Here is a 13,027-nt window from a genome sequence, read left to right on the forward strand (position 1 = left end):
GGGAGTCGCAACGCGCCGGCCAGGATGACAAAACCGCGGGCGGAGTCCGGGGGAAGCGGCGCGGCGTCCCAGCCTCAGGCCCGCCCGGACGGTGTTGGGGTGAGTCTCCCCAAAAGCCTTGCCCCCGTGGTCTCCACGACGGGTCCGCCCGCCTGTCCGTGCGCTGCTCTCTCCCGCGAGGGGCCTTCGCGCCCGGAGCAGAAGCCTGCAGCGTCAGGGGGGCTGTGTGCCTGCGGGGGCTGCGTTTCTGTGCCGCTGCTGCCGTGTGACTGTGTGTGTCTGCGTCTCTCCCATCCTCTCTTGTCTCTCTGGCCCTCACTCTCTGTGTGTGTCTTTCCCTCTTTCTGCCGGTTTGTGGGTGCGTGCCCGTGTGCGCGGGTGCGTTCGGACGGATGCGCCCGGTGCGCCCAAAGGCGACTTCTTGCGCGTCGGCCTGGCTCTGCCGAGCCTCTTTCTTCTGCCTCTGTGCCTGGGTCTTGCGGCGGGCTCGTCAGTGGTTTTCGCCGCCGTTCCACTTGGGGTCCCTGAGGGCCTCGACCGCGTGAGGAGATGCGTCTTCCCCAGCAGCAGTGGAAACCTCGTTACCTTTGCCGAGCGGACTCTCTCCTGGGATCAAGATAACCACAGTCCAGCCAGGGACAGAAGCCCCAGAGGAGCTCGTCGGCCTGCAGGAGAGGAGCAGACCCGCCTCAGAGGAGACGCTTGGACCTTTTCACGGCTCTTCTCTGAGAAATGAAGCCGCACCACGGCAGAAGCTTGAAGAGGAAGCCGGGAAGGGGAGATGCCAGGCCTCCCGGTCCCTGGAAGGCTGGCCTCTCCGGACAAGTCAGCCGTTGGGCAACCCTCCCCTTAGGCCCGCGGCGGTGGCACCGGGCAGTATCCGGCCTGGGCTCCGGCCTCTGCTCTGTCCTCCCTCTTGCTCTGTCTCCCCTGTCTCTCGGGGGCCTACACGCTTGTCGGTCTGGCTGAACGTCTTGGACGCACATGGCTTCCCAGTCCGTCAGGGAGACACTCCTCGGAGATCCGTGTGGTGGCGGTTTCTCTCTCCAAACCTGTTTCTGCTTGCTTGGGCAGGTTCCATGGCCCTGGAGCTCCTGGCTCCCATACGTGTCTCCCACAGGGAAGCTGTCTTGCTCTCCCTGTTTCACCTCATGGCTGGGTGGCCTGCCTAGCATGAGCGCTAGGCGACCGTGACTGGCCTTGTCTTCTTGGACAGGCGGTGCGGCACTTCCCCTCTGCACTTCCCCTCTCGTTCTTGAGGGACAGCCTCTCCTCTGCTCCTCTGAGCAGGTGGACTGACTCCCTGAATCTTCTGGCTCCCTCCTGGATCCCAGGCGTTCTTTGATTTCCCTTGGAAGCCACGGGCAGGTCCCTTGGGACCCTCTTCCACCCGGGCACAGGCCTGGACTCCGCTGTTGGTTTCGCCGTCGCCCCGTACGCCCGGGCTCACACGCATTCACATCGTCTGCTCGGGGATCGGCCAGTGCCACGCGTGGGGCCAATGGCTCCGCCGCGGAACCGCCCCTGTCCCTGTTTGCGCGGGTCCTGGAAAGCAGAGGCAGCTTGCGGGAGCCCCGGGGCTTCTGCAAGCGGGGCTAGGCCGCCGCTCTTTCGGAGGGGGAGGGAGGCCGAGGGCTAGCGGGTCAGTGGATTTTCGGCTGGCACCACGCCTTTAGGCCCAGGGGATGATTCTGTGCCGCAGCGAGGCCCCGCCTGCCTCCGCCGATGATGGCGAGTCCATCCTCTCTCACCCGGAGGGGTCCAAAATCCCATCTCAAGAGGAGTCCTGAGACCCCAGCGGAGGCCCTGAAGCTCCCCCTCCACCGGTGGAAGTCGGCTCCAGGAGGTCCTGAAGACAGGACTCCGGGGGTCTTGGTACTGGGATGCCCGCGGCCCCTTCTCCCACGCCGCCCCCCGCTGGAGCCCGGATCCGGCGGCCGCCGGGGCTGCAGCGGCAGCCCCCAGCGGCCCCCCCCCACCCCCGCTCCCCCCTGCCCCGCCGCGCACACGCCCACTCCCACCCCAACCCCAGCCCCGACGCCCCGCGCAGCCGCCGTTGTTTAAAGGGGCCGCAGCCTGACTTCCAGGTGGGGAGCGCGAGTGGGCCCGGCGCGGCAGGGCCAGTGCGCATGCACGAGGCGCGAGCGGCCTCTGGCGTCACAGCGGTTCCCACGGTTGTCTTAGAAACCGGCCCCCTGAGGCTTGGCAAAGCAGGAGCCCTCCGTGGCGGTGCTTGGGTGTCGGGGCTGCGAGGCTCCTGCCTCACCTCTCCACGGGGTCGACAGGAACGTCTCCGGACGGACGCCGGGAGTCGCAACGCGCCGGCCAGGATGACAAAACCGCAGGCGGAGTCCGGGGGAAGCGGCGCGTCGTCCCAGCCTCAGGCCCGCCCGGACGGTGTTGGGGTGAGTCTCCCCAAAAGCCTTGCCCCCGTGGTCTCCACGACGGGTCCGCCCGCCTGTCCGTGCGCTGCTCTCTCCCGCGAGGGGCCTTCGCGCCCGGAGCAGAAGCCTGCAGCGTCAGGGGGGCTGTGTGCCTGCGGGGGCTGCGTTTCTGTGCCGCTGCTGCCGTGTGACTGTGTGTGTCTGCGTCTCTCCCATCCTCTCTTGTCTCTCTGGCCCTCACTCTCTGTGTGTGTCTTTCCCTTTTTCTGCCGGTTTGTGGGTGCGTGCCCGTGTGCGCGGGTGCGTTCGGACGGATGCGCCCGGTGCGCCCAAAGGCGACTTCTTGCGCGTCGGCCTGGCTCTGCCGAGCCTCTTTCTTCTGCCTCTGTGCCTGGGTCTTGCGGCGGGCTCGTCAGTGGTTTTCGCCGCCGTTCCACTTGGGGTCCCTGAGGGCCTCGACCGCGTGAGGAGATGCGTCTTCCCCAGCAGCAGTGGAAACCTCGTTACCTTTGCCGAGCGGACTCTCTCCTGGGATCAAGATAACCACAGTCCAGCCAGGGACAGAAGCCCCAGAGGAGCTCGTCGGCCTGCAGGAGAGGAGCAGACCCGCCTCAGAGGAGACGCTTGGACCTTTTCACGGCTCTTCTCTGAGAAATGAAGCCGCACCACGGCCGAAGCTTGAAGAGGAAGCCGGGAAGGGGAGATGCCAGGCCTCCCGGTCCCTGGAAGGCTGGCCTCTCCGGACAAGTCAGCCGTTGGGCAACCCTCCCCTTAGGCCCGCGGCGGTGGCACCGGGCAGTATCCGGCCTGGGCTCCGGCCTCTGCTCTGTCCTCCCTCTTGCTCTGTCTCCCCTGTCTCTCGGGGGCCTACACGCTTGTCGGTCTGGCTGAACGTCTTGGACGCACATGGCTTCCCAGTCCGTCAGGGAGACACTCCTCGGAGATCCGTGTGGTGGCGGTTTCTCTCTCCAAACCTGTTTCTGCTTGCTTGGGCAGGTTCCATGGCCCTGGAGCTCCTGGCTCCCATACGTGTCTCCCACAGGGAAGCTGTCTTGCTCTCCCTGTTTCACCTCATGGCTGGGTGGCCTGCCTAGCATGAGCGCTAGGCGACCGTGACTGGCCTTGTCTTCTTGGACAGGCGGTGCGGCACTTCCCCTCTGCACTTCCCCTCTCGTTCTTGAGGGACAGCCTCTCCTCTGCTCCTCTGAGCAGGTGGACTGACTCCCTGAATCTTCTGGCTCCCTCCTGGATCCCAGGCGTTCTTTGATTTCCCTTGGAAGCCACGGGCAGGTCCCTTGGGACCCTCTTCCACCCGGGCACAGGCCTGGACTCCGCTGTTGGTTTCGCCGTCGCCCCGTACGCCCGGGCTCACACGCATTCACATCGTCTGCTCGGGGATCGGCCAGTGCCACGCGTGGGGCCAATGGCTCCGCCGCGGAACCGCCCCTGTCCCTGTTTGCGCGGGTCCTGGAAAGCAGAGGCAGCTTGCGGGAGCCCCGGGGCTTCTGCAAGCGGGGCTAGGCCGCCGCTCTTTCGGAGGGGGAGGGAGGCCGAGGGCTCGTGGGTCAGTGGATTTTCGGCTGGCACCACGCCTTTAGGCCCAGGGGATGATTCTGTGCTGCAGCGAGGCCCCGCCTGCCTCCGCCGATGATGGCGAGTCCATCCTCTCTCACCCGGAGGGGTCCAAAATCCCATCTCAAGAGGAGTCCTGAGACCCCAGCGGAGGCCCTGAAGCTCCCCCTCCACCGGTGGAAGTCGGCTCCAGGAGGTCCTGAAGACAGGACTCCGGGGGTCTTGGTACTGGGATGCCCGCGGCCCCTTCTCCCACGCCGCCCCCCGCTGGAGCCCGGATCCGGCGGCCGCCGGGGCTGCAGCGGCAGCCCCCAGCGGCCCCCCCCCACCCCCGCTCCCCCCTGCCCCGCCGCGCACACGCCCACTCCCACCCCAACCCCAGCCCCGACGCCCCGCGCAGCCGCCGTTGTTTAAAGGGGCCGCAGCGTGACTTCCAGGTGGGGAGCGCGAGTGGGCCCGGCGCGGCAGGGCCAGTGCGCATGCGCGAGGCGCGAGCGGCCTCTGGCGTCACAGCGGTTCCCACGGTTGTCTTAGAAACCGGCCCCCTGAGGCTTGGCAAAGCAGGAGCCCTCCGTGGCGGTGCTTGGGTGTCGGGGCTGCGAGGCTCCTGCCTCACCTCTCCACGGGGTCGACAGGAACGTCTCCGGACGGACGCCGGGAGTCGCAACGCGCCGGCCAGGATGACAAAACCGCAGGCGGAGTCCGGGGGAAGCGGCGCGTCGTCCCAGCCTCAGGCCCGCCCGGACGGTGTTGGGGTGAGTCTCCCCAAAAGCCTTGCCCCCGTGGTCTCCACGACGGGTCCGCCCGCCTGTCCGTGCGCTGCTCTCTCCCGCGAGGGGCCTTCGCGCCCGGAGCAGAAGCCTGCAGCGTCAGGGGGGCTGTGTGCCTGCGGGGGCTGCGTTTCTGTGCCGCTGCTGCCGTGTGACTGTGTGTGTCTGCGTCTCTCCCATCCTCTCTTGTCTCTCTGGCCCTCACTCTCTGTGTGTGTCTTTCCCTCTTTCTGCCGGTTTGTGGGTGCGTGCCCGTGTGCGCGGGTGCGTTCGGACGGATGCGCCCGGTGCGCCCAAAGGCGACTTCTTGCGCGTCGGCCTGGCTCTGCCGAGCCTCTTTCTTCTGCCTCTGTGCCTGGGTCTTGCGGCGGGCTCGTCAGTGGTTTTCGCCGCCGTTCCACTTGGGGTCCCTGAGGGCCTCGACCGCGTGAGGAGATGCGTCTTCCCCAGCAGCAGTGGAAACCTCGTTACCTTTGCCGAGCGGACTCTCTCCTGGGATCAAGATAACCACAGTCCAGCCAGGGACAGAAGCCCCAGAGGAGCTCGTCGGCCTGCAGGAGAGGAGCAGACCCGCCTCAGAGGAGACGCTTGGACCTTTTCACGGCTCTTCTCTGAGAAATGAAGCCGCACCACGGCAGAAGCTTGAAGAGGAAGCCGGGAAGGGGAGATGCCAGGCCTCCCGGTCCCTGGAAGGCTGGCCTCTCCGGACAAGTCAGCCGTTGGGCAACCCTCCCCTTAGGCCCGCGGCGGTGGCACCGGGCAGTATCCGGCCTGGGCTCCGGCCTCTGCTCTGTCCTCCCTCTTGCTCTGTCTCCCCTGTCTCTCGGGGGCCTACACGCTTGTCGGTCTGGCTGAACGTCTTGGACGCACATGGCTTCCCAGTCCGTCAGGGAGACACTCCTCGGAGATCCGTGTGGTGGCGGTTTCTCTCTCCAAACCTGTTTCTGCTTGCTTGGGCAGGTTCCATGGCCCTGGAGCTCCTGGCTCCCATACGTGTCTCCCACAGGGAAGCTGTCTTGCTCTCCCTGTTTCACCTCATGGCTGGGTGGCCTGCCTAGCATGAGCGCTAGGCGACCGTGACTGGCCTTGTCTTCTTGGACAGGCGGTGCGGCACTTCCCCTCTGCACTTCCCCTCTCGTTCTTGAGGGACAGCCTCTCCTCTGCTCCTCTGAGCAGGTGGACTGACTCCCTGAATCTTCTGGCTCCCTCCTGGATCCCAGGCGTTCTTTGATTTCCCTTGGAAGCCACGGGCAGGTCCCTTGGGACCCTCTTCCACCCGGGCACAGGCCTGGACTCCGCTGTTGGTTTCGCCGTCGCCCCGTACGCCCGGGCTCACACGCATTCACATCGTCTGCTCGGGGATCGGCCAGTGCCACGCGTGGGGCCAATGGCTCCGCCGCGGAACCGCCCCTGTCCCTGTTTGCGCGGGTCCTGGAAAGCAGAGGCAGCTTGCGGGAGCCCCGGGGCTTCTGCAAGCGGGGCTAGGCCGCCGCTCTTTCGGAGGGGGAGGGAGGCCGAGGGCTCGTGGGTCAGTGGATTTTCGGCTGGCACCACGCCTTTAGGCCCAGGGGATGATTCTGTGCTGCAGCGAGGCCCCGCCTGCCTCCGCCGATGATGGCGAGTCCATCCTCTCTCACCCGGAGGGGTCCAAAATCCCATCTCAAGAGGAGTCCTGAGACCCCAGCGGAGGCCCTGAAGCTCCCCCTCCACCGGTGGAAGTCGGCTCCAGGAGGTCCTGAAGACAGGACTCCGGGGGTCTTGGTACTGGGATGCCCGCGGCCCCTTCTCCCACGCCGCCCCCCGCTGGAGCCCGGATCCGGCGGCCGCCGGGGCTGCAGCGGCAGCCCCCAGCGGCCCCCCCCCACCCCCGCTCCCCCCTGCCCCGCCGCGCACACGCCCACTCCCACCCCAACCCCAGCCCCGACGCCCCGCGCAGCCGCCGTTGTTTAAAGGGGCCGCAGCGTGACTTCCAGGTGGGGAGCGCGAGTGGGCCCGGCGCGGCAGGGCCAGTGCGCATGCGCGAGGCGCGAGCGGCCTCTGGCGTCACAGCGGTTCCCACGGTTGTCTTAGAAACCGGCCCCCTGAGGCTTGGCAAAGCAGGAGCCCTCCGTGGCGGTGCTTGGGTGTCGGGGCTGCGAGGCTCCTGCCTCACCTCTCCACGGGGTCGACAGGAACGTCTCCGGACCGACGCCGGGAGTCGCAACGCGCCGGCCAGGATGACAAAACCGCAGGCGGAGTCCGGGGGAAGCGGCGCGTCGTCCCAGCCTCAGGCCCGCCCGGACGGTGTTGGGGTGAGTCTCCCCAAAAGCCTTGCCCCCGTGGTCTCCACGACGGGTCCGCCCGCCTGTCCGTGCGCTGCTCTCTCCCGCGAGGGGCCTTCGCGCCCGGAGCAGAAGCCTGCAGCGTCAGGGGGGCTGTGTGCCTGCGGGGGCTGCGTTTCTGTGCCGCTGCTGCCGTGTGACTGTGTGTGTCTGCGTCTCTCCCATCCTCTCTTGTCTCTCTGGCCCTCACTCTCTGTGTGTGTCTTTCCCTCTTTCTGCCGGTTTGTGGGTGCGTGCCCGTGTGCGCGGGTGCGTTCGGACGGATGCGCCCGGTGCGCCCAAAGGCGACTTCTTGCGCGTCGGCCTGGCTCTGCCGAGCCTCTTTCTTCTGCCTCTGTGCCTGGGTCTTGCGGCGGGCTCGTCAGTGGTTTTCGCCGCCGTTCCACTTGGGGTCCCTGAGGGCCTCGACCGCGTGAGGAGATGCGTCTTCCCCAGCAGCAGTGGAAACCTCGTTACCTTTGCCGAGCGGACTCTCTCCTGGGATCAAGATAACCACAGTCCAGCCAGGGACAGAAGCCCCAGAGGAGCTCGTCGGCCTGCAGGAGAGGAGCAGACCCGCCTCAGAGGAGACGCTTGGACCTTTTCACGGCTCTTCTCTGAGAAATGAAGCCGCACCACGGCAGAAGCTTGAAGAGGAAGCCGGGAAGGGGAGATGCCAGGCCTCCCGGTCCCTGGAAGGCTGGCCTCTCCGGACAAGTCAGCCGTTGGGCAACCCTCCCCTTAGGCCCGCGGCGGTGGCACCGGGCAGTATCCGGCCTGGGCTCCGGCCTCTGCTCTGTCCTCCCTCTTGCTCTGTCTCCCCTGTCTCTCGGGGGCCTACACGCTTGTCGGTCTGGCTGAACGTCTTGGACGCACATGGCTTCCCAGTCCGTCAGGGAGACACTCCTCGGAGATCCGTGTGGTGGCGGTTTCTCTCTCCAAACCTGTTTCTGCTTGCTTGGGCAGGTTCCATGGCCCTGGAGCTCCTGGCTCCCATACGTGTCTCCCACAGGGAAGCTGTCTTGCTCTCCCTGTTTCACCTCATGGCTGGGTGGCCTGCCTAGCATGAGCGCTAGGCGACCGTGACTGGCCTTGTCTTCTTGGACAGGCGGTGCGGCACTTCCCCTCTGCACTTCCCCTCTCGTTCTTGAGGGACAGCCTCTCCTCTGCTCCTCTGAGCAGGTGGACTGACTCCCTGAATCTTCTGGCTCCCTCCTGGATCCCAGGCGTTCTTTGATTTCCCTTGGAAGCCACGGGCAGGTCCCTTGGGACCCTCTTCCACCCGGGCACAGGCCTGGACTCCGCTGTTGGTTTCGCCGTCGCCCCGTACGCCCGGGCTCACACGCATTCACATCGTCTGCTCGGGGATCGGCCAGTGCCACGCGTGGGGCCAATGGCTCCGCCGCGGAACCGCCCCTGTCCCTGTTTGCGCGGGTCCTGGAAAGCAGAGGCAGCTTGCGGGAGCCCCGGGGCTTCTGCAAGCGGGGCTAGGCCGCCGCTCTTTCGGAGGGGGAGGGAGGCCGAGGGCTCGTGGGTCAGTGGATTTTCGGCTGGCACCACGCCTTTAGGCCCAGGGGATGATTCTGTGCTGCAGCGAGGCCCCGCCTGCCTCCGCCGATGATGGCGAGTCCATCCTCTCTCACCCGGAGGGGTCCAAAATCCCATCTCAAGAGGAGTCCTGAGACCCCAGCGGAGGCCCTGAAGCTCCCCCTCCACCGGTGGAAGTCGGCTCCAGGAGGTCCTGAAGACAGGACTCCGGGGGTCTTGGTACTGGGATGCCCGCGGCCCCTTCTCCCACGCCGCCCCCCGCTGGAGCCCGGATCCGGCGGCCGCCGGGGCTGCAGCGGCAGCCCCCAGCGGCCCCCCCCCACCCCCGCTCCCCCCTGCCCCGCCGCGCACACGCCCACTCCCACCCCAACCCCAGCCCCGACGCCCCGCGCAGCCGCCGTTGTTTAAAGGGGCCGCAGCGTGACTTCCAGGTGGGGAGCGCGAGTGGGCCCGGCGCGGCAGGGCCAGTGCGCATGCGCGAGGCGCGAGCGGCCTCTGGCGTCACAGCGGTTCCCACGGTTGTCTTAGAAACCGGCCCCCTGAGGCTTGGCAAAGCAGGAGCCCTCCGTGGCGGTGCTTGGGTGTCGGGGCTGCGAGGCTCCTGCCTCACCTCTCCACGGGGTCGACAGGAACGTCTCCGGACGGACGCCGGGAGTCGCAACGCGCCGGCCAGGATGACAAAACCGCAGGCGGAGTCCGGGGGAAGCGGCGCGTCGTCCCAGCCTCAGGCCCGCCCGGACGGTGTTGGGGTGAGTCTCCCCAAAAGCCTTGCCCCCGTGGTCTCCACGACGGGTCCGCCCGCCTGTCCGTGCGCTGCTCTCTCCCGCGAGGGGCCTTCGCGCCCGGAGCAGAAGCCTGCAGCGTCAGGGGGGCTGTGTGCCTGCGGGGGCTGCGTTTCTGTGCCGCTGCTGCCGTGTGACTGTGTGTGTCTGCGTCTCTCCCATCCTCTCTTGTCTCTCTGGCCCTCACTCTCTGTGTGTGTCTTTCCCTCTTTCTGCCGGTTTGTGGGTGCGTGCCCGTGTGCGCGGGTGCGTTCGGACGGATGCGCCCGGTGCGCCCAAAGGCGACTTCTTGCGCGTCGGCCTGGCTCTGCCGAGCCTCTTTCTTCTGCCTCTGTGCCTGGGTCTTGCGGCGGGCTCGTCAGTGGTTTTCGCCGCCGTTCCACTTGGGGTCCCTGAGGGCCTCGACCGCGTGAGGAGATGCGTCTTCCCCAGCAGCAGTGGAAACCTCGTTACCTTTGCCGAGCGGACTCTCTCCTGGGATCAAGATAACCACAGTCCAGCCAGGGACAGAAGCCCCAGAGGAGCTCGTCGGCCTGCAGGAGAGGAGCAGACCCGCCTCAGAGGAGACGCTTGGACCTTTTCACGGCTCTTCTCTGAGAAATGAAGCCGCACCACGGCAGAAGCTTGAAGAGGAAGCCGGGAAGGGGAGATGCCAGGCCTCCCGGTCCCTGGAAGGCTGGCCTCTCCGGACAAGTCAGCCGTTGGGCAACCCTCCCCTTAGGCCCGCGGCGGTGGCACCGGGCAGTATCCGGCCTGGGCTCCGGCCTCTGCTCTGTCCTCCCTCTTGCTCTGTCTCCCCTGTCTCTCGGGGGCCTACACGCTTGTCGGTCTGGCTGAACGTCTTGGACGCACATGGCTTCCCAGTCCGTCAGGGAGACACTCCTCGGAGATCCGTGTGGTGGCGGTTTCTCTCTCCAAACCTGTTTCTGCTTGCTTGGGCAGGTTCCATGGCCCTGGAGCTCCTGGCTCCCATACGTGTCTCCCACAGGGAAGCTGTCTTGCTCTCCCTGTTTCACCTCATGGCTGGGTGGCCTGCCTAGCATGAGCGCTAGGCGACCGTGACTGGCCTTGTCTTCTTGGACAGGCGGTGCGGCACTTCCCCTCTGCACTTCCCCTCTCGTTCTTGAGGGACAGCCTCTCCTCTGCTCCTCTGAGCAGGTGGACTGACTCCCTGAATCTTCTGGCTCCCTCCTGGATCCCAGGCGTTCTTTGATTTCCCTTGGAAGCCACGGGCAGGTCCCTTGGGACCCTCTTCCACCCGGGCACAGGCCTGGACTCCGCTGTTGGTTTCGCCGTCGCCCCGTACGCCCGGGCTCACACGCATTCACATCGTCTGCTCGGGGATCGGCCAGTGCCACGCGTGGGGCCAATGGCTCCGCCGCGGAACCGCCCCTGTCCCTGTTTGCGCGGGTCCTGGAAAGCAGAGGCAGCTTGCGGGAGCCCCGGGGCTTCTGCAAGCGGGGCTAGGCCGCCGCTCTTTCGGAGGGGGAGGGAGGCCGAGGGCTCGTGGGTCAGTGGATTTTCGGCTGGCACCACGCCTTTAGGCCCAGGGGATGATTCTGTGCTGCAGCGAGGCCCCGCCTGCCTCCGCCGATGATGGCGAGTCCATCCTCTCTCACCCGGAGGGGTCCAAAATCCCATCTCAAGAGGAGTCCTGAGACCCCAGCGGAGGCCCTGAAGCTCCCCCTCCACCGGTGGAAGTCGGCTCCAGGAGGTCCTGAAGACAGGACTCCGGGGGTCTTGGTACTGGGATGCCCGCGGCCCCTTCTCCCACGCCGCCCCCCGCTGGAGCCCGGATCCGGCGGCCGCCGGGGCTGCAGCGGCAGCCCCCAGCGGCCCCCCCCCACCCCCGCTCCCCCCTGCCCCGCCGCGCACACGCCCACTCCCACCCCAACCCCAGCCCCGACGCCCCGCGCAGCCGCCGTTGTTTAAAGGGGCCGCAGCGTGACTTCCAGGTGGGGAGCGCGAGTGGGCCCGGCGCGGCAGGGCCAGTGCGCATGCGCGAGGCGCGAGCGGCCTCTGGCGTCACAGCGGTTCCCACGGTTGTCTTAGAAACCGGCCCCCTGAGGCTTGGCAAAGCAGGAGCCCTCCGTGGCGGTGCTTGGGTGTCGGGGCTGCGAGGCTCCTGCCTCACCTCTCCACGGGGTCGACAGGAACGTCTCCGGACGGACGCCGGGAGTCGCAACGCGCCGGCCAGGATGACAAAACCGCAGGCGGAGTCCGGGGGAAGCGGCGCGTCGTCCCAGCCTCAGGCCCGCCCGGACGGTGTTGGGGTGAGTCTCCCCAAAAGCCTTGCCCCCGTGGTCTCCACGACGGGTCCGCCCGCCTGTCCGTGCGCTGCTCTCTCCCGCGAGGGGCCTTCGCGCCCGGAGCAGAAGCCTGCAGCGTCAGGGGGGCTGTGTGCCTGCGGGGGCTGCGTTTCTGTGCCGCTGCTGCCGTGTGACTGTGTGTGTCTGCGTCTCTCCCATCCTCTCTTGTCTCTCTGGCCCTCACTCTCTGTGTGTGTCTTTCCCTCTTTCTGCCGGTTTGTGGGTGCGTGCCCGTGTGCGCGGGTGCGTTCGGACGGATGCGCCCGGTGCGCCCAAAGGCGACTTCTTGCGCGTCGGCCTGGCTCTGCCGAGCCTCTTTCTTCTGCCTCTGTGCCTGGGTCTTGCGGCGGGCTCGTCAGTGGTTTTCGCCGCCGTTCCACTTGGGGTCCCTGAGGGCCTCGACCGCGTGAGGAGATGCGTCTTCCCCAGCAGCAGTGGAAACCTCGTTACCTTTGCCGAGCGGACTCTCTCCTGGGATCAAGATAACCACAGTCCAGCCAGGGACAGAAGCCCCAGAGGAGCTCGTCGGCCTGCAGGAGAGGAGCAGACCCGCCTCAGAGGAGACGCTTGGACCTTTTCACGGCTCTTCTCTGAGAAATGAAGCCGCACCACGGCAGAAGCTTGAAGAGGAAGCCGGGAAGGGGAGATGCCAGGCCTCCCGGTCCCTGGAAGGCTGGCCTCTCCGGACAAGTCAGCCGTTGGGCAACCCTCCCCTTAGGCCCGCGGCGGTGGCACCGGGCAGTATCCGGCCTGGGCTCCGGCCTCTGCTCTGTCCTCCCTCTTGCTCTGTCTCCCCTGTCTCTCGGGGGCCTACACGCTTGTCGGTCTGGCTGAACGTCTTGGACGCACATGGCTTCCCAGTCCGTCAGGGAGACACTCCTCGGAGATCCGTGTGGTGGCGGTTTCTCTCTCCAAACCTGTTTCTGCTTGCTTGGGCAGGTTCCATGGCCCTGGAGCTCCTGGCTCCCATACGTGTCTCCCACAGGGAAGCTGTCTTGCTCTCCCTGTTTCACCTCATGGCTGGGTGGCCTGCCTAGCATGAGCGCTAGGCGACCGTGACTGGCCTTGTCTTCTTGGACAGGCGGTGCGGCACTTCCCCTCTGCACTTCCCCTCTCGTTCTTGAGGGACAGCCTCTCCTCTGCTCCTCTGAGCAGGTGGACTGACTCCCTGAATCTTCTGGCTCCCTCCTGGATCCCAGGCGTTCTTTGATTTCCCTTGGAAGCCACGGGCAGGTCCCTTGGGACCCTCTTCCACCCGGGCACAGGCCTGGACTCCGCTGTTGGTTTCGCCGTCGCCCCGTACGCCCGGGCTCACACGCATTCACATCGTCTGCTCGGGGATCGGCCAGTGCCACGCGTGGA

This window comes from Macaca nemestrina, unplaced genomic scaffold (assembly GCF_043159975.1).
Source record: "Macaca nemestrina isolate mMacNem1 unplaced genomic scaffold, mMacNem.hap1 Scaffold_51, whole genome shotgun sequence".
Lineage (NCBI taxonomy): Eukaryota > Metazoa > Chordata > Mammalia > Primates > Cercopithecidae > Macaca > Macaca nemestrina.